The 23539-nt window shown below is 46.5% G+C and overlaps 1 pseudogene; it reads right to left on the bottom strand.

Annotated features, from left to right (window-relative positions):
* Positions 1 to 4359: 4359 nt before the first annotated feature.
* On the bottom strand, positions 4360 to 14991 carry LOC123462291 (annotated as a pseudogene).
* Between the last annotated feature and the right edge of the window lie 8548 nt (positions 14992 to 23539).

Here is a 23539-nt window from a genome sequence, read left to right as displayed (position 1 = left end):
CAATAAACCATCTCTCCAGCCCCCCGGAGTTCTTCTTTTTTGAACTCATGGTGATCCTCCTGCCTCTGCCTCCTGAGTGCTGGGATTAAAAGCGTGCGCCACCACATCCAGCTGATAAGTAGTTTTTATTTATTTATTTATTTATTTATTTATTTATTTATTTATTTATTTAAGAGAGAGAGAGAATGGGCACACCAGGGCCTCCAGCTGCTGCAAACCAGCTCCAGATGCATGTGCCACTTTGTGCATCTGGCTTATGTGGGTCCTGGGGAATTGAACTGTGGTCCTTTGGCTTTTCAGGCAATTGCCTTAACTTCTATGCCACTTCTCCAGGCCCCAAACAGTAGTTTTTAAGATGATCATCTCATGATTCTCTGTCCAGTGGTGGGTCTGAGAACATTCCCCCAGTGGTCTCTGAAACTATAGCCTGAAGCCAGCCTGGGAATCCCACAGGTGTGGGCTCTTTGCCTCCTCCATGGGATTTCTGATGTCCCTTGTGCATGTGATCTGGATTACTAAGCTTCCGTGAGTCCTTCAAGGGACTTTCTAACATGCCGGAGGGACAGGCAGCTTTCCTGTGTGTACCTCCTGTTCAAATCCTCCTCGCTATTTAGGGCCCTTTCCAGGAAGCTCGGCTAGTACTCCAGCCCACTCCATCCTCCCTCAGAACCCTGTGGTGCTCAGGGTGTAGGCCTTGATTCTTACTGGCTAGGGTCACTCTGCCTTTACTGGGCTGTTCTCCATGGTCTCCCTGGAGAACTAGGCTTCACATCCCTTTGACCTCCTTCAAAAAGCCAGGAACAATATCAGATACAAGGAGGTGATCACTGGTACGTGGATGAACAATGAGTAACTAATGAAAGCTCAGGATCTGGGGGTCCCAGTGAGGACACCCTAGGTCCTCTGAACTGCTCAAAATAAGACTTAGAACATGAGAATACCTAGGCAGCTCATACGCTTGAGAACCAAAATGGGGGCACCAATTTCTATCTCACGCATCCTTTGCAACAAAAAGTCATTTGAAGCCAGGTGTGGTGGTGCACACCTTTAATCCTAACACTTGGGAGGCAGAGCTAGGAGGATCACCATGAGTTCAAGGCCACCCTGAGACCACATAGTGAATTCCAGGTCAGTTTGGACTAGAGTGAAACCCTACCTCGAAAAAACAAAAACAAAAACAAACAAACAAACAAAATCATATGTACATTGTTCATTTTTAATTTTTTAAATTTGCAAGCAGAGAGAGAGAGAGAGAGAAAAACAGAGAGAGAATGGGTGCTCCAGGGCTTGTTGCCACTGCAAACAAACTCCAGACACATGTGCCACTTTGTGCATCTGGCTTTATGTAGGCACCAGGGAATCAAACTTGGCCTATCAGGTTTATAAGCAAGTGCCCCTAATTGCTGAGCTATCTCTCTGGACTATTTTATTTTATTTTATTTTATTTTATTTTATTTTATTTTATTTTATTTTATTTTATTTTATGTGTGGGTATACATAGAGACCAGAGGACAATCTCAGTTGTAGTTTCTCAGCTGAGGAGGCAGGGTCTCTCATTTGCCCAGAACTTACCAAATAGGCCAGACTGGCTGGTCAGCGAAACTTGGGGATCCTTTTCTCTCCACCTTCAGTGTTGGGACTTCGGGAGCATGCCACCATGCCCAACTTTTCTTTTTTTTTTTTTTAACCTATATTCTTGGGATTGAATTCAGGTTGTCATGCTTTGAGGAAAATACCTTATTGTTTCCCCGGGCCTACAACAAAAAGGCATGTATACTCTTTCTAGAACATGTCATTCAGAGTGACTTGACTTTTAGTCTAAATAGAGAGAGGTTGGGGAGCAGGGCTCTATAGTCGGGCCAGAAGTCTAACAGGAATGGCAAGCTTGGTCAGTATGTGTCCCTTCTCTTAGCGCTTGGGTCAAGACAGGTGAGTACCAAGTAGGAGGTAGAGAAGCTGATCTTTGCTGCTATTTCTTGGATCTGTGAAAACAAATACAAAGTAGAAATAAGAGGTTAGGGGGCTATGAATATAGCTCAGTGGCAGCCTAGCATGCTTAAGTTCCTGGGTCTGATTCCTAGTGAAAGAGAGAGAAAACTTAATTCTTCCTTCCCTGTTTTACATGAAACTTCACTCCCCTTATTCTAATTTTTCTTAAAGCATTTACTGTAGATTTATAACTTTTTTCTTTCTTCTGTCTCTTTGCTACTGTTAAAACTAAACAAGGGCTGGACAGGTGGCTTAGCAGTTAAGGCGCTTTCCTGCAAAGCCAAAAGACCCAGGTTCAGTTCCCCAGGACCCATGTAAACCAGATGCACAAGGTGCCACATGCATCTGAAGTCCATCTGTAATAGAGGCCCTGGCATACCCATTTTCTTTCTCCCTCTCAAATAATAAATAAATAAATAAATAAAACATTTAAAACTAAATAAATAAGCTAAACAAAGCCAGGCGTGGTGGTACATGCCTTTAATCCAAGCACTGGGGAGGCAGGGGTGGAAGGATCACAATGAGTTTGGGGCCACCTGAGACTACATAGTGAATTCCAGGTCATTTGGGACTAGAGTGAGATCCTGCCTTGAAAAACAAAAAGCAAAACAAAACACAAATCCCAATACTGATTGCCAGCCTGTGCTACCAAGTGAGTTCCAGGTCAGCCTGGGCTAGAGTGAGACCCAAGAACCCAACAGGATCAGCAACCAACCAGCCCTCCTCCTCCCCTCCAGGTCCCTTTGTAGCTTTGGGACTCGGGGTGGAAAAGCAATCCCTTTGCAATGTGATCAAGAACACAGCTTTGGTGGGGAGGGCAAGAGCCTAACCTGGCTTTACGTGTAAAACGGCCCCTACCCTAAAGATGGAAGTTTGCTTTCCTTTGGATAAACTGAATTAGCTCGTACAGATGATGACCTGTTACCAGCTAAGTCTAGGGAGAACTCTGAGTGACAAATGGTTTCATCAAGTCCTTTTGCTTGGGACTGACGTCATTGTTTGCCTTGAGGACACACGTGGGAAGGCTGTCTGTCTCTCTTTGCTAACTCTCAGGGGACGGCTGGCAGGGGACTCTCCACATTCTGGCAGAATGTTCCCTCAGGGGAGAGGTCTCTTGACTTGGCAGGAGACTTACTTTGAAAATTAAAGTTCCCAGAAAAGCACTGCATCTACTGCACTGACTTCCAGCAAGGCTGAATGGACTGATAAAACTTGTGATCACAGAGAGATGGAATGATGAAGATCAGAGCCAAATTACCTTGGGCTACCTTTAGGCCCTTAATAGCCATTTATTGCCTACCTCTGTGTCTGAACTAACACCCTGGTGACTAGGAACAATCTTTCTGGAAAGACCCCAGCTTCTACCAACCCAAGGGCTAAGAATGTCAGCAGATAGCATCTGAAGCCTGTGGTTGAGATTTCCCAGGTCAGCCAACGTACTTGAAAAGTGTCTTGATTTATGATTTTTTTTTCTGTTTTGTAACTATAAAACCTTTGTGGAATTGTGAACACATTGGAACATGGAACTGGGGTAATCTAAATCTGTGTTCCCAGGCCTTAGTCACTCATATTTGGCTCCAGAATAAACTACCTCTTATCCCTTTTTGAGGTGAAAGCTGTGTCTTTTGCATGGACAACTTTAATTATATTTCCTTTCTAGGCCCCAATGGCTGGCTCTGTGAGCTTAGTTACACATATGATTAGGAGATGCCATGGCGAAGTAGGTGCCCAACTCCAATGGGTCCTAGTGAGCAGAGGAGAATGCAGGAGTCTCCTTTCATTAGGAAGGCCGAGCACGTGCTCCTTGTGACAAGCAGGATTATGGCAGACATTTAACTGCCCTAACTTGACCCAGGGAAGATGGCACAGGGCAGCTAATGCTAACCCTGAATTCCCTTCACACATGGCTCATAAAAGCAGCAGCTCAGGGGAAAAAAAAATTAGGAGAAAAAAGTATATATTTTCTAAAGATTCAAGTGGGGCACGTGATAATCTTGGAACACCTATCAACAATAAACATCTGTTAGAATGAAAAAAAAAAAAGTATATATTTTCACCAGGTTACCTTGATTGCCACCCCTCTGACTGATACATTTACCCCTAAGGAAATTTGGCTATGCAGCTACAAATTGAATGATGTAAAATTCTCCCTTAGAAGTGGCATGTATTTGGCTGGGTACGGTGGTGCATGCCTTTAATCCCAGCACTCAGGAGGCAGAAGTAGGAGGATGACCATGAGTTTGAGGCCATCCTGAGACTACATAGCGAATTCTAGGTCAGCCTGGGCTAGAGTAAGACCCTACCTCAAAAAGAGAAAGAGAGAGAGAGAGAGAGAGAGAGAAATGGCATCAATCTGCTTCAGATTTCAAGCTAAATCTTAATAATGAGTGAAACTGCAAACCTATTCTCATAGGAGCATTTCCAATCCTTCAAAGAAAAAGAGACATAATGATTATAAACGGCCTCTCATTTATTAATATGACATCATATCATTTTGCAATTTTTATTGTTTCCTTTTGAATTACAAAACCAGTTCCATGTGAGGTCCAGCCTGGACTTCAGTTTTTAAAGAGAAAAAATATCCCTAGGGTTGGAGAGATGGCCTAGCAGTTAAGGTGTTTGCCTGCAAAGCCAAAGGACCCAGGTTCAGTTCCCCAGAAGTCACATAAGCCAGACGCTCAAGGTGGCACATCCATCTGGAGTTCATTTACAGAAGCTGAAGGCCCTGAAATGCCTATTCTCTCTCTTTCTCTCTCCCTCTCTCTCTGAAATAAAAAGTAAGTAAATTGGGCTGGGGAGATGGCTTAGCGGTTAAGCGCTTGCCTGTGAAGCTTAAGGACCCCGGTTCGAGGCTCGGTTCCCCAGGTCCCACGTTAGCCAGATGCACAAGGGGGCGCACGCGTCTGGAGTTTGTTTGCAGAGGCTGGAGGCCCTGGCACGCCCATTCTCTCTCTCTTCTTCTATCTGTCTTTCTCTCTGTGTCTGTTGCTCTCAAATAAATAAATAAATAAAGTAAGTAAATAAAAATTTCTTTAAAAAAGAAAAAATATCCCTAGAAGGACAAGAAAAATAGGCAGACTTGTCATTCTTTCTTCCTTCCTTTCCTTCTTTGTCTTTCTTTCCCTTTTTCTTTCCTCCTTCCTTCCTTCCTTTTCTTCTTTCTTTCTTTCGTTCTTCCTCTCTTTCTTTTTTTCTCTTTCTCTCTCTCTCTCTCTCCCTTTCTTTCCTTTCTTTCTTCCTTCCTCTCTTTCTTTCTTTCTTTCTTTCTTCTTTCTTTCTTTCTTTCTTTCTTCCAAGACAGAGTCTCACTATATAGTCAGGCTGGCCTCAAACTTGTGATCCTCCAGCTTTAGCCCTCTGAGTTCTGAGATTAAATGTGTGTGCCCCCAGGCCTGGCAAATTATTTACACTTTAAATGTGAAGATCTTTTGGGGAGAGTCTTTAGAGAGGCAGAAAAGCTATAAATTGAGACAAGAAGCATGGGTGCAGGCTACCAAGAGGAAGGGTAGAGCCTGGAGGTGGTGCAAAGCTTTTGTCCCAGCACTTGGGCGGCTGAGGTAGGAGGATTGCCATGAAACAGGCCAGACTGGGGCTACGAGTGAGTTCCAGGTCAGCCTGCCTGGGCTAGAGTGAGACCCTGCCTCAAACACACACACACACGTATGTATGTATACACATCTTTACAACCAGGATCCGTGTGAGACTGCCACTACCATCTTCCACAGGCATGTAGCTGGGCGAAGGACTAACTTGGTGGTGTGGGAGGAGGCATTAATGAGCTGACCCAGAGCACTTTTTCAGTCTGGGCACTGGGGAATCACTAGTCTAGTTTCTCCTCTCCCCACCTTCTGTTCTTATCCAGTCTCTCCATTATCCAGTCTCTCCATCAGTGATTGACCTTCTAGGGCACCAAACAGAAAAGACGACTTGAAAGAAAGATCAGTGGGGCTGGGATAGAATCAAACTGAGGAAGATGCAATGCAAACTCTATGATGACCCAAAGGACAGCCAGTTGGAAGGCGCTTCGGCCCTTCACTGGGAAGGCACTGTGCCCTTGTCCTCATCCTACAATTCTAGAGCGGCTCCCCGCAGGGCAGTGGGACAGCATCAAGCCAGCAACAGAGAAAGGTGCAGCCCAGGACCGCTGCCAGCAGCCTGGGGAGCTCTCTTCCTTCTTAGGGAGCTCCTCTCAGGGAAGGCTGGATCCTTGACCCAGCAGGAAGGAATTTCAGAGCAAGCCAGAGTGCAGCAAAGTCAGCAAATTTATGACCATAAGGGAGAGCACGTGCTTCAGTGGGTGGGAAGAAAACAGAGAGAGAGGAAAAGGGAAAAAGACAGGCTTAGAAAATTTATAGTACACATGCAAAACAGAGGCATGGGCTTCTCAAGAGAGAGCTTTACAGTAAAGTGTCTTCATAATGGGTGTATATCAAAGGATGCAAAGTTTAAATTAAATGAAGCTTAATTTTTCTTTTCTTTTCTTTTTTTCTCAAGGTAGGGTCTTGCTCTAGTCCAGGCTGACCTGGAATTCACTCTGTAGCAGCAAACTCATAGTGATCCTCCTATCTCAGCCTCCCCAATGCCAGGACTCAAGGCATGCATCACTTGACTGGCTTAAAAGCTTAAATTTAAGTAGCATCTTGAATGTCCTACACCACAAATGTAAATAGACACCATTGTATCTTTTCACAATGTCAGAATTTGTTGAATAACAATAAATAAACAAGCTATGTATTTTTTCATTGGCTCTGATTTGCAGTCATCCCAGTTCCCCTTGCTAGCTAGTTGTTGACAATCGTGGGTTCTTTTATTCCACTCTTCTTAAAAAAAAATTATTTGAGAGAGAGAGAGAGACAGGCAGATGGAGAGAATAAGCACACCAGGTTTGCCACTGCAAACGAACTCCAGACACATGTGCCACCCTGTGCATCTGGCTTATGTGGATACTAGGGAATCGAACTTGGGTCCTCAGACTTCACAGGCAAGAGCCTTAACCACTAAATCATCTCTCCATCCCTTATTCCAGTCTTAGTTGCTAAAATTAATCTCAGGTCACAGTTCAACATCACACTGTATATATCTCTGTAGGCAACTAAGATTAATCAGTCAAAATTTCTTGACTCAGGCGGCAGAAAAAGCAAAGCAGATCCCAGGGTGTGTGGGCCTTCCTTCCTTCCTTCTCGTCTCCTCTTAATTTCCCCTGTCTGTCCATCCTTCCTCAGTAGGGCCCTGGCAAAAGAATGGGCACATTATAAGCCCCTCCTACTGGCGAGAGCTAGGATTGCATTTTTCAGGAGAATCAGGAGATCCACAGAGGATCTGGGCCGTCATATGCTCAGCCACAGCTGGGTCATAAGGTTCTTACACAAGCCTGCGGCCCTACATGGGCTCTTCCTTCCTCTCTGCTGGGGATGAATCAGCAAGTCTGGAAGGGACCTCAGAGACACCACCCCAGTTGCACCCGGGGACCTCAGTCAGCTTGGCGGCAACACCAGGAGCCAGGGCCAGATCAGACTCAGAAGAGGGCATTTCCTCCAGGGCGGCGCCTGCCACACCCCTGGGGAAGCAGGCTACTCTGGGATGAGATGTTCCTCTTAAAGGGGGTCTTCACTGAACCATGCGGCCTAATGTAAGAAATATATACATTGAACTGCCACCCCCGTCCCCGCAAACCTCAGGGAGACAATAAGGGGGAAGAAAGGAAGGAGGGGAATGGGCTTATAAACGTTGTTCATTGTTCATGTAGCAGCGGGAAAAGGTACCCGGTATGGGTCTGGCTGATACCTCATTAACATCTAGGAACCTTCCTGGTGAGTGCTAAGAGGTCACATGACCACAGGGAACACAAACCTAAGTTTTTTCTAAGTCTTATCAGAACATCCAGGTGCCCCAGGTGAAGGGAAGGAGGGGCCCCACTCCTGCCCGTCTCAAGGCGAGATTATCCGGGTCTAGGCCTGCAGCAATCTCCTGCCGCTGGAGTTCAAGTTGTGCTTAGCTACATAGAGAGTTCAAAGCCAGCCTGGTCTTCATGAGACCTTGTCTCAAAACACCAACAAGAGCTAGAGGGATGGCTTAACGGTTAAGGTACTTGCCTGTGAAGCCAAAGGACCCAGGTTGGATTCACAGGGGTGTATGTGTCTGGAGTTCATTTGCAGTGGTTGGAGGTCCTGGTGCATCCACTCTATCTCTCTCAAAATAAGTAAGTAAATAAAAAATATTTTTAAACCACAAACAAAACAATATAATATTATGGTGAAAAAAAAGCAGAGATTTCTTTAGCAACATGACCAAAGTTAGCATTACCAGTAATAAGTCATACGGACTCTATGTATCCTTCAAATGATGCAACAAGAAAGGCACATCAGCTTTAATCCCAGCTCTCGGGAGGCAGAGGTAGGAGGATCGCTGTGAGTTCGAGGCCACCCTGAGACTACATGGTGAATTCCAGGTCAGCCTGGGCTAGAGTGAGACCCTACCTCAAAAAAAAAAAAAAAAAAAAAAAAAAGGCACATCTCTTCTGCATGTTCCTGCCAAAAATCGGTCACTCAATATAACAAGGAAAATGTCACACAAATCCAAGTTTAGGGACATTCTACAGAATAACTACCACTATCCTTCAAAATGCTAAGAGACAAAATAAATGTCCGAGGAGCTGCCCCATCTTGGAGGAGATAAAGACTGAACAAGTAATGAATGTGGGATCCTAGAAAAACTAAATGACTGGAGATACAAGTGAAATCCAATGCCTACTCACTAGTTAGCAAACCACAACAGACAAAAGATAATTGGGGGGGGGTGCTGGGGAGGTAGCTCAGTTGCTTGCCTCACAAACAGGAGGCCCTGAGTTCGATTACCAGACCCACGGAGAAACGCTGGGGCTGGGAAGATGCCTCACTGGGTAAAGTGCCACACAAGCATGAGGGTCTGATTTCAGATCACCAGCACCTGTGTAGACGCTGGGTGTGGCAGCGTGTGCCTGTGATCCCAGCACTTGGGAGATGGAAACGGAGTCCCCAGGGTAAACTGGTTAGTTAGACTAGCTGAAAACGGTGAACTCTGGGTTTGGTGAGAGATCCTGCCTCAAAAAATCAGGTGGAAAGCTGGGCATGGTGGCGCACGCCTTTAATCCCAGCACTCGGGAGGCAGAGGTAGGAGGATCGCCGTAAGTTCAAGGGAGCACATGCATCTGGAGTTTGTTTGCAGTGGCTAGAGGCCCTGGCACATCCATTATTTCTCTCTCTCTCTCTCTGTCTCTTTCCATCAAATAAATAAATAAAATTAAAAGTATATTTAGAAACCGCTTTCTCTAATGATATTTCTGTACTGCCTGGATGCCACATGCTCATTATGGCTTACTCTTTGGAGACGCATGATTGCCAGTAGCTTCCTAACAAAAGGACATGAGCTCCTGCAGCCTGGAAAATCTTCAGTGTTCGGTCCTCTTAGCTGATCCGTAGTTTGGGTATAAAATTCCAGCTTGGAAATCATTCCTTACTTTTTTTTGTCACTTATTTTGAAATAATCTCAGGCGGGGTGTGGTGGCATACGCCTTTAATCTCAGCCCTTGGGAGGCAGAGGTAAGAGGATCACCATGAGTTCAGGGCCACCCTGAGACATAGTGAATTCCAGATCAGCCTGAGCTAGACATTGAAAAAAAAAAAATCAAACTTACAGAAAAGTAGCAAAAACAGTATAAAACCAGTTTTTCTTCATGTTGACATCTCGTGATCATAGTACAATTGTCAAAACATTTTTATGCATACGTGTGTGTAGGTGTGTGCATGTAGGTACGTGTGTATGCAGGTGTTTGTGCATGTGCGTGCACATTTGTGCACATGGTTGGAAGTCAGAGGACAATTTTGACTGTCATTCCTCAGACCACCATCCATCTTTTTAAAAAAGTATTCCTTTATTTAAATTAATTAATTAATTTGAGACAGAGAGAGAGAGAGAGAGGCACAGAAAGAGACAGAGAATGGGCTCTCCAGGACCTTTAGCCACTGCAAACGAATTCCAAATGCATGCCCCACCATGTGCATCTGCCTTATGTGGTTACTGAAGAATCAAACCTGGGTCCTTGGGCTTTGCAGGCAAGCATCTTAACTGCTAAGCCATCCTTCCAGCCACCCCATTTTTAAAAAATATTTTTTATTTTTATTTATTTATTTGAAAGAAAGGGCGGGGAAGCAGTTTCTCGAATGCCTGCTATGCAGAATTCTCCAGGGCAGTCAGTGTAGATAGGAGCGGGAAGACAAACTGTTCCTACAAGGGTGTAACCAACCACCAACCACCAACCCTCAACCAAAACAAGTTGTCTATCCATTAAATTAAACCAGTGAAATTTTCAGGTCATTGTTTGTTTGCTTTTTGAAAAAGAGCAGCTCTATAGCCAGGCTGGCCTTGAACTGAAGGCCAGCCCTTCTACTTCAGTCTCTCAAGTGTGAACCACCCTGCCTGGTTTAGGTGGCTTTTGTACTTTAATGCTGGGGATTGAACCCAGGGCCTTGGGCATGTCTTATCCCTCAGCCCAAGATTTCGTTGTTTTTCATTTTTAATTTGAGGTAGGGTTTCACTGTAGCTCAGGCTGACCTGGAAGTCACTCTGTAGTCTCAGGGTGGCCTTGAACTCACAGCAATCCTCCTACCTCTGTTTCCTGAGTGATAGGATTAAAGGCATGTGGTACCACTTTAGCCTAGGCTGACCTGGAATTCACTACGAAGTCTCAGCGTGGCCTCGAACTCATGGCAATCCTCCTACCTCTGCATCTCGAGTGCTGGGATTAAAGGCATGCGCCACCACGCCCGGCCTGGGTTTTAGTTTTTGACAGAGTTTGGGGTTGAATCATTGATAATATGTAGAAAACCAAGCCAGGACAAAAAGCGATTATAACCCCCTGGGAAAACAAAGAATCGCACTAAAAAGAATTGCAGCCATACTATACTAAATAGCTTAGTTGCGATCGACTTTTTGTGCAGTAAAAATAATGCCAGTACTGTACCCATTTAACCAAACTACCTGTGTTGGGAGGAGGGAAATGTGTGTGTGAGTGGAGAGATGAGTGTTTAATTCTTGTTTTCCAGTGAACAGCGCTTTCAGAGCTTAGTGTGTGGGGTGACGGTGAGGACGGCTGTGGCACACGTGAGCACTTAGGGGAGCTTTACTCCCCGCCGCCCCAGGCAAACGGGTGGGAAATGGGAGAGGTTGCAGGGTAGAGCGGGCCGAGGGCTGGGCACATGGGCCGTCGTGGGCTGGCTCAGGAAGAGATGTGCTCAAGTTCTACTCCGGCAGGAGATGCCATCTGGGGTAGAGTGCAGCCACAAGTCAAGGCAGCTGACACCATCACGAGGTGGCTGTGACCCTGTTCTGTGAAACAGGAGTGCTGACTCCTGTGAGAGGAGCTGTTGACTCGAAAAGCAGGCTCCAGGGTCCAACAAGCTTGGGAGATGCTGGCTTTACTGACGTAAAACAGGTCAGAGCCGTTAATATGAGATGGTAGCGGCCAACTCCAAGACATGGAAGTTAGGAGAAATGGTATAGTGTTGATCATGACCACGAAGCATTTTCTGTAGGAGCACAGAGAGACAACACTTTGTGTGTGTGTGTGTGTGTGTGATGGTGGTGCTAGGACAGAACCCAGAGCTTCATGTATACTGGGAAAGTGCTCTACCAACTAGCTACATCCCCAAATCTGGATTATATATATATATATTAAATATTTTTAATTTTTATTTATTTATTTGACAAAGAGTGAGAGAGAGAGAATGGGCATGCCAGGGCCTCTAGCCACTGCAAACGAACTCCAGACACGTGTGCCCCCTGTGCATCTGGCTAACGTGGGTCATGGGGAATCGAACCTGGGTCCTTTAGCTTTGCAGGCAAACGCCTTAACTGCTAAGCCTTCCCTCCAGCCCGGATTTTATATTTTGACACCCTCGCTACCAATCACCAAGGCCCTCGACCTTCAAGACGAGCCAGTGGTCTGAGGTTTCAGACAAGCTCTGCCTCCGTGAGGGGATGGAAATGAAAACAGAAACCCAAGCAGAAGCCTACTTGTGTCGTTCACAAGGGAGTTGGGGACCCAGTGGTCCATAGCACCATGGTACCAATAGGTCGAGGCAAGACCAAGAGCAAACCTACACTACTAGCCCAAGGACCTTGACCAGACACTGGCAGTGGAGGGGACAAGCGTGGGAAGGAAAACCCCAGTGGGTAAAATGCAGGAGGTGACAACATAAGACCACAGCCTGTCCACTCTCTGCAGAGCCTTCACTGCTTCTTTCCCAACTCGCCCAGGCCTCTTGTGGGGCTTGGTGGAGTTTACTGAGCAGACCTTTCCACCCATGAGCTGAGGAAATCTTGCTTTCTTAAAGAAAAGGTGGGATGTTTGCCGAGAATGCTAGCAAAAGGCTCGGAAGGGTGGCGGTGCAGTCCTGCGATCCCAGGTCTCAGGAGGCTGAGGCAGGAAGACTAAGATCAAGGCCAGTCTGGGCTATATAGCAAGACCGTGTCTCAAAAACAAAACCAAACACGAAAAGATAGATGAGAGCTGGTTTAGCTATTAAGGCACTTACCTGGGAAGCCTAAGGACCCCCCAGGTTTGATTCCCCAGTGCCCATATAAGCCAGATGCACAAGGTGGCACATGCATCTGGAGTTCGTTTATAGTGACTGGAGACCCTGGCATGCCCATTCTCTCTCTCTCTATCTGCTTCTCTCTCTCAAGTAAATAAATAATATATATATATTGCAAAAAAGATTAAAATAAAATAATAATAATAAAAAGCTAAAGCCTGGTATGGAGGCACACACCTTTAATCCCAGCACTTGGGAGTCTCAGGTAGAAGGATCATCATGAGTTCGAGGCCACCCTGAGACTACACACTGAATTCCAGGTCAGCCTGGGCTAGAGTGAGACCCTGCCTCGCAAAACCAAAAAATAATAATAATAAAAAAACCCTAGTTTGCTAAGTCAGGCATGATAGCTCATGTCTTTAGTCCCTTCCCTTGGGAGACTGAGGTGAGAGATTTGCTGTGAGTTTGCGGCCAGCTGAGGCTGCTGTGGTGAATTCCAGGACAGCCTGAGCTACAGTGAGACTCTGTCTTAAAAACGAAACAACAACAACAACCAAAAAAACCCACAAACAAAAGCTAGTCTGTTAAAGGAAGAAAGAAGGGAGGGAGGGAAGAAGGAAATAGGAAAAGAAAGTTAAAAGGATTCCAAACCCTGGAATTGGGCTGGAGGGATGGCTTAGCGGTTAAGCGTTTGCCTGTGAAGCCTAAAGACCTGAGTTCGAGAGTCGGTTCCCCAGGTCCCACGTTAGCCAGATGCACAAGGGGGCGCATGAGTCTGGGGTTCATTTGCAGTGGCTGGGGGCTCTGGCGCGCCCATTCTCTCTCTCTCTCTCCCTCTGCCTCTTTCTCTCTCTGTTGCTCTCAAATAGAAACAAACAACCCTAGAATTTCACAAGCATTCATATCACATGTCATTCAGTGTGAACTCAAGTTCCTTCTCAGGGTGCTGGGCACACAGACTGTGTGTTTGTGCACATGCACGCCTGTGCGTGTTCATGTGTGTGCGAGGGTGAGTGTACATCATGGCATGTGTGTCTTGGTCAGAAGACCACTTCAGGTGTGGCCTCACCTTCCAGCTTGAAGCAGGGTCTCCGGTTACTCACCACTGCATTCACCCCCAGGCCTACGAGCTTCCAAAGGATTCTCTGTTCTTCGGCCTCTGCCTCCGTTCTCACAGTAGATGCACTGGGATTATTGACGTACATTGTTTTACCACCCCCACCTCATAATAAAAACATTATCCTTATCCCTTCTCCCCCATAATCCCAGCCCCATCTTCAGCCCTGTACAAGTGCTCAGGAGTGTTCATTGAGTGGCAGTGTGGAAGCCATCCTGGGCCTCTGTGGAAAATACAGGTGGAGGGCTGGAGAGATGGCTTAGTGGTTAAGGTGCTTGCCTACAAAGCCAAAAGACCTCAGTTCGATTCCCCAGGGCCCACATAAAGCCAGATGCATAAGGTGGAGCATGCATCTAAAGTTCGCCTGTAGTGGCTGGATGCCCTGGTGCACCCATTCTCTCTCTCTCTCTCTCTCCTTCACTCTGCCTCTTTCTCTCTCTCAAATAAGTAAATAAAAAGAGAAAAAGAAAACACAGGTGGAGTGAGGGAGCCCCAGATGGGGCTTGTTTGAGGGTCTAAACTACTTGTTCACGGGTCAGCTTTGTCTCCCCACTGTCTGGATGGGTAAGGTGAATGTTTCCCAAACAGTAGCATTGCTCACTTACCCGTGTGCTGGGGGGAAGCCCCTGGGATGGTGAGTCCCCTGTCTGTCTTTCTCTCTGTCTCTTTCTTTCTTTTTGTTTTTCAAGGCAGGGTCTCACTCTAGCTCAGGCTGACCTGGAATTCACTATATAGTCTCAGGGTGGCCTCGAACTCACGGTAATCCTCCTACCTCTGTCTCCTGAGTGCTGGGATTAAAGGCGTGCGCCACCGTGCTCAGCCCCTGTATTTCTTAACACACCACTCAGACTATGTGGCCCTTTGGCAACAGGTTGCAGTCAGCCAGAGTGAGCATATTGCCATCAGAAATTTCCTCTGCAGAATGTCCTCATCTTCAGGACTGATCTCACCCACTTCTAGAGGTGCGGGGTGGTGGGGGGAAGGAAGTCATTGTCAAGACCCTCAGGGCTTTCAGGAGCCCCTTCTGTAGAGTACCACTGATGGCTGGGGTTCAATTCTTGGTATAGGCAGAAAATTTGGCCCAAAATATCCAGCCCAGCTTTAGCAGACTCAGGGTCAGAGCAGCCAGTTTTGGTGCTAGGGAGGGCAGAGCACTAGGTCCAGAGGAGCTTCCCCCTTGGGCATAGCTTCCCCACCATCTCTGCCCCCTCGTGGTATCCATGGCGGTGACACTGAAGGTGAGAAGGTCACTCCCTTAAGCCAGAGCCTCATAAACAAACCCTGGGAGGAAAGGTGATCCCCACCTTGGCTCATCCACACTGTGAGCTCTGTAACATGGGATTGTTCTTCAGCCCTGATTGCACTGGGGACTAGGAAGTGGCCCTGGCAGGGGACACTGGGCGGTGTGTGTGTGTGTGGGGGGGAGTCAGGAACGATGGCTGTCACCCTTGAAGAGTCTCTCCTCCAGACATAGGGGCTGTCCTCTGGTCCTCACTTTGGATGGCTCAGGCTGCTGCTGACTCACTCCTGGCACGTTTCACTGATGGTTCTGAGACTGCCCCTCACATGACAGGATGGGATATGTCCATGGCCTGTCCTATGGACTGACTAAAAGCCAAATAACCAGAGGAGCTGAAACAGAAAAGCCCATGTAGGGCAGGGCTTTAAGACCTGCTGGTGCGCACAGTCGCACACGCTAAGCACAGCCGCCCGTCTGCAGGACGCCAAGGGTAGGGACGTCCCACCTCTTGCTGGCTTACCCTGCGAGGAGCACAGCTGGGCTGCAGTTCTGCCAGTCCCTGGTGGGCAGCCAGGCTTCACCTGGAGCCCACGGTGTTAGGGTAAGCTGCTCAACTGTCACTGCCAGGCTCCTCTCTGGTAAAAGGAAAAACTTGTCAGTGTAGTTGACAGGATTAATATGATGAAGTTAATACATCGGATAATACAATGAACAGATAGGTATTTTGAAGCAGAGTAGATCCGCATGTTTGGTACTAACAATACCCAGTCTTTCCTGGGATGCCAACCAACTTGACATCCCAAAGCCATCTTCTACTCTGGGGGGCAGAGGAAAGGCAGACATGTATGAAAAGTCAGGTGAGTGAATGTGGGCACCCTATACTACTGCCCACAGGGTGTTCAGGATGAGGCCCAGTATATGAAAACTTTGAACGAGACTTTGGAAGAATATACACCCTCACATCTCACTGTTCCCCCATCCCCTCCCCCAGCCCTTTCCTAAAGGCTCCAAATGCTAAAAATAACCTGGCCACCTGCTGTCCCCACAGGCAGTAAATCACTGGCCTTCCAGCACCAGACTTAGGGCCAGGAGACACCCAAATGTGGCAGCGGGCATAAGCTCACTGGGTTCAGTTCACTTCTTCGTATCCAGGAAGCTATCAGAGGGGGGCAGCATCTGGCAGATTGGAGGCATGGAGGGCCATGCTCAGAGGGAGCAGGGCTACTTGAAGTCTCTGGGGATCCACCGCTAACTGAGTGTGGGGTGATCTGAGAGGGTATTAGTGGGAGTAGAAGGCTCTAGAGAAAGAGCAGTGTCTCTGTGGCCACTGCATGAGCAACTGCTACCCTGCATAAACTCAGGTTAGCATCACAGATCACCACAAAATTGCTGTCTTGTTATCTTGGAGCCACCAGATGTCACTATTACCAGGAGCATAAATATGTGGTCAGCTTCCAGGATAGGAACTGAATTTATGAAGATAGTTTTTGCCACGGGTACTCAGGGGCATGCTGTGTTTGATGTCCCATTTTAATACTGTAATTGGAATTACAAGCTTGTGATGCCTGCCACTAGAAAGGTAGAGTCAGCATTGCATCTTTAAGTTGTGGGAAAGCAGTGGGTTGCCACCCTAAAAACTTCCTTACATCTCACCTCCATCCAGTGACCTTTATTTTGGGGAAGGGATAAAGACCATAAATCAGTCCAGAACTCCGTTTTGTCCCTTTGGTTAGGTGCTCAGCCACATTTCTTTTTTTTTTTTTATATTATTTGCCTCCACCCCACTCCCCGCCCCAATTCAAAGTCTTGTTTTGTTTTTTGAAGGTACAGTCTCACTCTGGTGCAGGCTAACCTGGGATTCACTATGTAGTCTCAGTGTGGCCTCGAACTCATGGAGACCCTCCTACCTCTGCCTCCCGAGTGCTTGGATTAAAGGTGTGTACCACCATGCCCAGCTTCAAAAAAAATTTTTTTTTAATTTTTTTATTAACAACTTCCATGATTATAAAAAGTACCCCATGGTAATACCCTCCCTCCCCCCACTTACCCCTTTGAAACTCCACTCTCCATCATACCTCCTCCCCATTTCAATCGGTCTGTCTTTTACTTTTGATGTCATGATCTTTTCCTCCTCTTATAATGGTCTTATGCAGGTAGTGTCAGGCACTGTGAGGTCAGGATATCCAGGCCATTTTGTGTCTGGAAGGAGCACGTTATATAGAGTCCTGCCCTTTCTTTGGCTCTTACATTCAAAAAAATTTTTAAAGAGTGATTTTCATTGCTTGTAGGTTCTTGGAAACATATATTTTTTAATTTTTTTAAAATTTATTTATTTGAGAGCGACAGACACAGAGAGAAAGACAGGTAGAGGGAGAGAGAGAATGGGTGTGCCAGGGCTTCCAGCCTCTGCAAATGAACTCCAGATGCGTGCGCCCCCTTGTGCATCTGGCTAATGTGGGACCTGGGGAACCGAGCCTCGAACCGGGGTCCTTAGGCTTCACAGGCAAGTGCTTAACCGCTAAGCCATCTCTCCAGCCCTCTTGGAAACATATTTAATGTTTGGTTTAAGGTTTACTACTCACTGGTGGAACTGAAAGGGTTTTTTGTTTTGTTTTGTTTTTGTTTGTTTGTTTTTCCAGGTAGGGTCTCACTCTGGCCCAGGCTGACCTGGAATTCACTCTGTAGTCTCAGGGTGGCCTTGAACTCATGGTGATCCTCCTACCGCTGCCTCCCGAGTGCTGGGATTAAAGGCGTGCGCCACATGCCCAGCACCATCTTGCTATGGAGTCCATCCTGGTCTTGGACTCTCCTGCCTCCGCCTCCTGAGATTCTGAATACATGTGAGTGCTGCCATGCCTTGCAGGAAACAGCCCTCTTTTTCTACTGTTGTTGTTGTTTATTTTTTTGTCAAGGTAGGGTTTCACTCTAGACAAATTGACCTGGAATTCACTATGTAGTTTCATGGTGGCCCCAAACTCTCAGTGATCCTCCGACCTCTGCCTCCCGAGTGTTTAGATTTAAAGGTGTGCGCCACCACCCCTGGCAGAAGGACACCTTTAAGTGGACCGAAGTACCATTTGGCCTTGGGCAGATCATCTAAGCCCTGTGTGCCTCAATTTCCTTATGCATAAATGGGACTCTCCAAGACCCCTTTAAACAACTTAAATCTAGGATTCCATATGTGGCTTTGAGAGGCTCTTGTGCAGTTAGGAAGGCGGGTGTACAAAAAGTGGCATGGAATGCCACCCAGTGCCATTTACGTGACACAGAAAAGGACATGGAGAACTCAGTCCCCGCCTCTGCTGTGGACAAGGGAAGGCTTCTGAGAGAGAAAGGATTAAACATCAAGGACCTCAGGCTGCCAGGTGATTGACGTGCTGGATCCTCTCTCTAAGAGTTGGGGGGAGGCCAGCTAAGCAGTTTCAGCTGTCCACTAGAGCCACATCAGCATAAGCACCTAAGGAAACTTTCCCACAATTAGTGATGATTGCAGCCAACCTCTGGTAAGTGGTAAGTGCATGAATTTCTCAAGAATGAAGGCATTCCCTTTTTCTTTTTTCCTTGAAGTAAGTCCTTGCTCTAGCCCAGGCTGACCTGGAAGTCATTATGTAGTCTCAGGGTCCCTGTAATAAATTTTTTAAAAGAAATTAATTCAGGAAGGTTAATGATCAAATGCTACTAATTATTAACCTTTTAAGATTAATTAATGAGGGCTGGAGAGATGGCCTAGTGGTTAAGGCACTTGCCTGCAAAGCCTAAGGACCCAGGTTTGATTCTCCAGGTCCCACATAAGCCAGATGCACAAGGTCTAGCATGTGCCTGGAGTTCGTTTGCAGTGGTTCGAGGCCCTGGCATGCCCATTCTCTCTCTCTCTCTCCTTCTATCTCTAATAAATAAATAAAAATTAATAAAATCTCTTAAAAAAGATTAATTAATGGGAGAAATTTTTTGAGACAGGGTCTCACTCTAGCCTAGGCTAACCTAGAGCTGATTCTATAGCCCTGACTGGCCTTGAACTCACAGCAAGTCTGCTACCTCTGCCTCCCAAGTGCTGGGCGTATAGGTGTGAGCCGCCATACCTGGCTTTAATTAATGAGGTCTGAGGAAATGGTTCAGTGATGTGGTAGTCCTAGTGGATGTCCCCCAGTAGATTCAAAGTTTATTAAAGCTTGTTACTTAGATCTCCAGCCATGTAGCTGGAGGTGTTACTGGGGGTGGATCTGAATTCCTGCCCAAGGCATACAGAGTGCTGGTTTATGGTGCTGGTGGTGGTTATCTCTCCTGGTGTGGACGTGTGAAAGGGGGCCAACTTCTTCCACCATTATGGAACTTCCCTGGGACCGGTAATCTTAAAATAAAACCTGTTCCTCCCATAAATTGTGCCTGGTTTGGAAGTTCATCCCAGCAGAATGAAGCTGTCTACAAGTGGCTAAGACTACAAGCCAGTGCTGCATCAGCAGGACACCTGGGTTCAGTCCTCAGCACCCAGATTCAAAAGCTGGGCACTGCCATGCATGCCTTTCACAGGGCGGTCACGGAGGTTCCTGCTGGAGTCTACGAGCCCCATTTCCATCCTATTCAATACTCAAATCCCAGCTGAGACAAGATGCTTAGAGGCCTGCCCTCGGGGTCTGCAGCCCCTTCTGTTTGCACTATGGCCCGCTCCTCTGCACCCAGCCAGCAGACAGCCAGACTACAGGCTGTGCGGAGGGCATCCCTCAGGAGGGGTTGGCCAGGCTCTCCCAATGGCATCGAGTCCTTGTCCACTCCCACGAGGGACGCAGACACAGCTGGATCGTACTGAATATGTCAGCAAAAACACAGCAGGACTTTGGGAGAATCCACTCGATTTTTTTTATGTTACTCATGTCAGAAATCTTTGTTTTTCAACTTTTTAAAAAATTTTCACGATTTTCATTAACATTTTCCATAATTATAAAATACATCCCATGGTAATACCTCCCCCCTCCACACTTTCCCCTTTGAAATTCCATTCTCCATCATATTACCTCCCCATCTCAATCACTGTACTTACATATATACAATAGAAATCTTTTTCCAAGTAAACTTTTCTAGTTGAAGCATGACGTAGGCACTGAGAAGCGTACAGCTAAATGAATTATCATGACCTTCAACTACCACTCAAGTGAGAGAAATGCTGTCTGCACTGCAGAAGCTCTTTGAGATTCCCCCTTTCCATCATTACACCCACTTTTTTCCAAAGGCAACCTCCACCTGACTTTTTTTTTTTTTTTTTTTGAGGCAAGCCCAACAGACTGCCTTAAAAAAAAAAAAAAAAAAAAAAAAAAAAGCAAGAGTGAGAGAATTAGAGGGGGCTGGGCAGACAAACAGAGAACGGGTGTACCAGGGCCTCTTGCCACTGCAGTTGAACTCCAGACACATGCACCCCCTTGTGCGACCCTGCATGCTAGTGTCCCTGTGCATCGTCTGGCTTATGTGGGACCTGGAGAGTCAAACATGAGTCCTTAGGCTTCACAGGCAAGTGCTCTAACCACTAAGCAAGCTCTCCAGCCCCATCTGAATTTATTTTTAAAATAACTTCTTTTTGTTGTTGTTTTTCTTTTCTTTCTTACCTTTTTTCAAGGTAGGGTTTCACTCTAGTCCAAGCTGACCTGAAATTCACTCTGTAGTCTCAGGGTGGCCTGAACACACAGTGACCCTCCTACCTCTGCCTCCCGAGTGCTGGGATTACAGGCATGTGCCACCACGCCCAGCTTGTTGTTTTTGAGGTAGGGTCTCACAATCCAGGCTGACCTGGAATTCACTATGGAGTCTCAGGCGGGTCTTGAACACACAGATCCTCCTACCTCTACCTTATGAGTGCTGGGATTAAAGGCATGTGCCACCATGTTGGTTCTTTAAGATAACTTTTTAGTGATAGTTTCCATAAGTAGAGACAGTAAAACCATGATAATTCCCTCCCTCTGCTCCCATTCTTCCCTTTCAAATCCACCCTCCATTGAATCCCCTCTCCTTTCTAATTAGTCTCTCTTTTTGTTTTGATGTCATCTTTTCCTCCGGTTATGAAGGTCTTATGTGGGTAATGTCAAGCACTGTGAGGTCATGAATATCAAGGCCATTGTGTGTCTGGAAGATTGCATTGTAAATAGTCCTACCCTTCCTTTGGCTTTCTGTCACCTCTTCTGCAATGGACCCTTAGCTTTGAAGGGTGTGATAGAGATGTCTCAGTGCCAAACACTCCACTGTCACTTCTTCTCAGCACCATGGTAACAAAACCTTCTTCCATCTGATTTCTCACACCATCAACGAGTTTCACAGTTTGAGTATCCCTAACTAAAATGTCCAACAGCAGTCCATTTTGGACTTGGAATGAGGACTTTCACCATGTTCACGGTGTAGCCATAGGTAGTTTATGCAAGTAGTCAGAATCTGAAGCTGCTGAATTGTGAACCAGTCCTGATTCCAAGCATGTCAATAGAGGGAACTTTTGTGGTTTTAAACTTTACATAAGGGCTGGAGAGATGGCTTGGCAGATAAGCGCTTGCCTGTGAAGCCTAAGAACCCTGGTTCAAGGCTCCATTCCCCAGTACCCACATAAGCCAGATGCACAAGGTGGCACATGCACATGAAGTTTGTTTGCAGTGGCTAGAGGCTCTGGCGCACCCATTCTCTCTCTCTCTCTCTCTCTCTCTCTCTCTTGCTGTGTCACTTTCAAATTTAAATTTTCCATAAATAAACCGGGTGTGGTGGTGCACGCCTTTAATTCCAAAATTCAGGAAGCAGAGGTAGGAGGATCGCCATGAATTTGAGGCCACCCTGAGACTACAGAGTGAATTCCAGGTCAGCCTGGGCCATGAGACCCTACCATAAAAAATCAATAAAATAAAGTAAAATCATATGATGTATATTCTTTTGGTCTGGTCTTTCCCCCTTACTGGAGTGTCTGTGACATTCTTCCATGTTGTTATGAGTAGCTGGTTAGTTTCATCTGCCCTATCATCATGCGTATTCACCACAGTATGACACCCATTTACACTGTCCCCAGTTTGGTGTAATGATGAGTAACTGCCATCCCCGTGCAATATACGGGGTTTGTTGTAGTTTCTTTCTTGTTGCTGACACAAAGCCCGTGACCAAAGCCACTCGTGAGAGGAGAGTTGTTTCTTTTGGCTTACAGTCTTGAGAGGCAGCTCCATCACGGCCAGGGAAAGGATGGAATGAACTCAGCTGACCACCACTGTGTGGACAGCAGCAGCAGCAGAGTGCCAAGCACTGGCAAGCAGGACCTCCCCGTAACCCCCATAAGCCCACCCTTAACAACATGCTTCCTCCAGCAGGGTTCCAATGCCCAAACTGCCACCAGCTTGGAACCCAATATTCAGAACACACGAGCTTCTGTGGGGCACCTAATTCAAACTGCCACGGGGTTACAGAGTACACGTGTTTGGTTAGGCATCTATGAATGACTCAGACCAGAGTGGACCCTCCCAAGGGAGGCATGACCACCAAAGTCGTCACTGAGGCCACTCTACCCAAATGGCCTTTAATCCTGCTGCCCCCACCACAACTGTTCTCCTAGCCAGGGAGCTGCATACGTGGAGCAGAATACGAGAGAGGCAGGGAGGGAGGGATGGAGAGGTATGTAAGAAAGGCAGGGGGGGCTGGAGAGATGGCTTAGCGGTTAAGCGCTTGCCTGTGAAGCCTAAGGACCCCGGTTCGAGGCTCGGTTCCCCAGGTCCCACGTTAGCCAGATGCACAAGGGGGCGCACGCGTCTGGAGTTCGTTTGCAGAGGCTGGAAGCCCTGGCGCGCCCATTCTCTCTCTCTCCCTCTATCTGTCTTTCTCTCTGTGTCTGTCACTCTCAAATAAATAAATTTAAAAAAAAATTAAAAAAAAAAAAAAGAAAGGCAGGGGGTGAACAAGCTCATGTTACTTCCTACTTCCCACCGTAAGAGAACACACTGCAGCCTTCTAGAGCTAGTGTTTTCTGAAACACATGGTAATTCTGACGCATGTCTCTCTTTTTTTTTTTTTTTTTTTTTTTGGTTTTTCGAGGTAGGGTCTCACTCTGGTCCAGGCTGACCTGGAATTAACTCTGATATCTCAGGGTGGCCTTGAACTCATGGCGATCCTCCTACCTCTGCCTCCCGAGTGCTGGGATTAAAGGCGTGCGCCACCACGCCCGGCTCTGACGCATGTCTCGACAGCAAATACCAGACCCATGTTCTCCTCACCTGCAATGTTAGGACATGTATTACTATGCATGCAATCTTTAAATTTATTTCATACTTAATATTACATTATCAAACTCATCATAGTTTATGTGCTGCTATCGTTCATTTTTTTTTTTTTATTTTAGAAATAAGAGGTAATTTTAGGGATATTTACCCAGACTGGTCTTGAACTAGCGATTCTCCTGCCTCAGCCTCCTACTGCAGGGATTGCACGTGAGCACAACCCCGCTAAGAACTATTGTTGTTTTCCACTGGGTTCATAAATTTGGAAGAATACAAATGTAAAGCAGACTCACTCATGCCACTCATTCGGTCATCCACTGGTCACTCAGACACCACTGAGAAGATAAAAAGGGAAAGTAATTATTTTTTTGGAACAAAAGAATTAACATTCTACAGTATTCTA

This window comes from Jaculus jaculus, chromosome 7 (assembly GCF_020740685.1).
Source record: "Jaculus jaculus isolate mJacJac1 chromosome 7, mJacJac1.mat.Y.cur, whole genome shotgun sequence".
NCBI lineage: Eukaryota > Metazoa > Chordata > Mammalia > Rodentia > Dipodidae > Jaculus > Jaculus jaculus.
This window is presented reverse-complemented; position numbering and strand designations above follow the sequence as displayed.